This window comes from Schistocerca cancellata, chromosome 4, assembly GCF_023864275.1.
Source record: "Schistocerca cancellata isolate TAMUIC-IGC-003103 chromosome 4, iqSchCanc2.1, whole genome shotgun sequence".
Classification (NCBI taxonomy): domain Eukaryota; kingdom Metazoa; phylum Arthropoda; class Insecta; order Orthoptera; family Acrididae; genus Schistocerca; species Schistocerca cancellata.
The window spans coordinates 745,734,598-745,736,879 of record NC_064629.1 but is presented as its reverse complement, the minus strand read 5'-3'; the positions used below and the strand labels follow the sequence as shown (position 1 = coordinate 745,736,879).

The window sequence follows — 2,282 nt, the reverse complement described above, 5'->3', positions numbered from 1 at the left end:
ATGCACCATTTTCATTCTAGCTATACAGCCTGTTAATCAAGTTAGTTATGTGAAGTGGTCTCTACTACCACAATAAGTGTGTTAAAGCACTTACAAATATGAACTTATAAAATTAAATGATGGCATTACCAACAATGAATTGAATTAAATGATGGGATTACCAACAATGAATTTCAACTAAAAACTGAAAAAGTTTGCAAAGTGAGAACACTCAGGAATTTCTTATTTATGATAAATATTTCTGCACTACAGCACATATTATACAAACTATTTGGAGAAACACAACACTTTTACTACATAATGAGAGGCCAATGCCCTCCACTACTTACTACCCAGGAAGGGAAAAGTTTTCTATATATAAACAGGCTCATCTCCCATCATACTGACAAACTGAACTACCGCAGAATTATGAGCAGCAAATAATTAGTCAAAATACTAACAATAACCTGTCTTAAATATTTGTGATCACAAAGTTTATAATAGAGACAATCATTTCACTATGAAACAACACAATAGTGCATTAAAAATGGTGCAACCTTCTTACCACAGAAAATTAAGTGTGCCTCTCATTGAAAAATCATTAACTACATACAAGAAATAATGTAAAAATGACCACATATTATATTACCTCATGGATTACTTCTTGTGCAGTATGTAACACTGGGTACTTAAACACATGTAGTAGCAGTTCTCTACATGATATACAAACAAACGTACAAGGTAAAAACAGTGTCATCAGTCTCCAAACATTTACCTCAGATTTTACATCGGTGGTCTGGTAATCCTGAATATCAATCACTTAATTGGCTACTACTGATTTCAATATGTGTAATCAGAAAATACATTTTCTTGAAAGCAAAGAAAGAATTTAATACATAAACTTAAGTAACAATATTACACAGCAAAAATCACAACACTTTTGCATCACATTATTATATAATAAATATTAGCTCCTGTTCAGAACCAGAGTACATAATTTCAGGAGCAGTAAGTGTTACATATAAATCAATCTGGCTCCTCTGCCAATGCCTCATATACTTTTGTACTTAAAAGATTCCAGACATTTTGCAGCATTTTCTTTTATTTAAGAAATAAAATAAGAAAGTATTCCAAGAATAATTACAAAGAGAGGAGAACATAAGAAGCAAAATTTACTGGGGAAGGGGGGGGGGGGGGGGGGGGGAGATCTATAAAATCAGCAACCACAGTAAATAAACAGACTAAAAAAATGTGAACGGCATAAATTGTGATTGGCATTTGGATTACTCCACTTTCTTACAGAGTGAATGTGGTGTACTAATAGTATCTACATTCCTGCAAAAGACTGCTGAATACTGAGAAGAAGATGCTGTCAAGCCTGTTACACTGATGAAGTTTTACATTTACATGAACTGAATGTTGCAGTGCTACAAATACAACTACAGAGGAATATCTAAAAATGAGTTAGGATATCAAATTTGTTCCCCATGAGTGACACAGTATATCATAAGCACACAAAGGCAAAACCAGCAGGTTCTAAGCCAAACAATGCTATTAATTTCAAACTGGATAAATTCATCTCTTGTACACTTTCCCTCATTTAAAATTATGTCACTATAGATGTTTTTAACATTTAGTGTGACTATACACTCTGGACATGAAGCGGTGAAAGCAAAAATTCACCCGCTGTCTCTGGATTTAAGTAAGTTAGTGAAGATAAAATAAAATACATTTTTGACATATGAGTACAGGTACTAGTCATTCCTATGAAACTATGGCAAAACACTGTATGTTTAGTTTTAATGCAATAAAGGAGACAAATATTTAATGAGTATGGACAAAGGTTTGGGTCTAAATGTTTGACTGCCATAGTTAAATAACACAATGCAAGCCATCTTGATACCTTCAAAGTGCAACATGTTTTAAGGATGAACTTGAAACCTTTCTCCATAATATAGTTAAACAATGCTGCAATAACAGTCAAAAAAATTTCAGTTACTAAGGAAACACCCAGTGGAGACAGAAGTAATATTTTTGAAACTTTTCCCTTGCCCATAATGAATATAATGTAACAGAACATGTCTGATGGTTTTGATATACAAAAGGAATGTTCAAATTTCATGTTCCATTGACATCTAGGCCTTTAGAAGTAGAGAAATAGCTCATATTGGGCAAGTGGAAAGAAATTCACCACAGCCGCATTTAAAAAACTACCTTGACATTTGTTTGAAGTGATTTAATGTAAAAAATACAAAACCTCAATGAGGATGAACAGAAAGGGATTTAAGCCTCACTTCTCCTGA

General features: G+C 33.1%; 1 protein-coding gene across 1 annotated transcript in view; it reads right to left on the bottom strand.

Moving 5' to 3' along the window:
* Positions 1 to 1,161: 1,161 nt before the first annotated feature.
* LOC126184416 (mucin-5AC-like) overlaps positions 1,162 to 2,282 on the bottom strand; it is a 309,546-nt gene continuing 308,425 nt past the window's right edge. Inside the window, exon 19 of the mRNA XM_049926804.1 lies at positions 1,162 to 2,282. This exon is cut by the window's right edge and continues 4,564 nt beyond it. The gene's annotated coding sequence lies outside the window, so the exon portion shown is untranslated.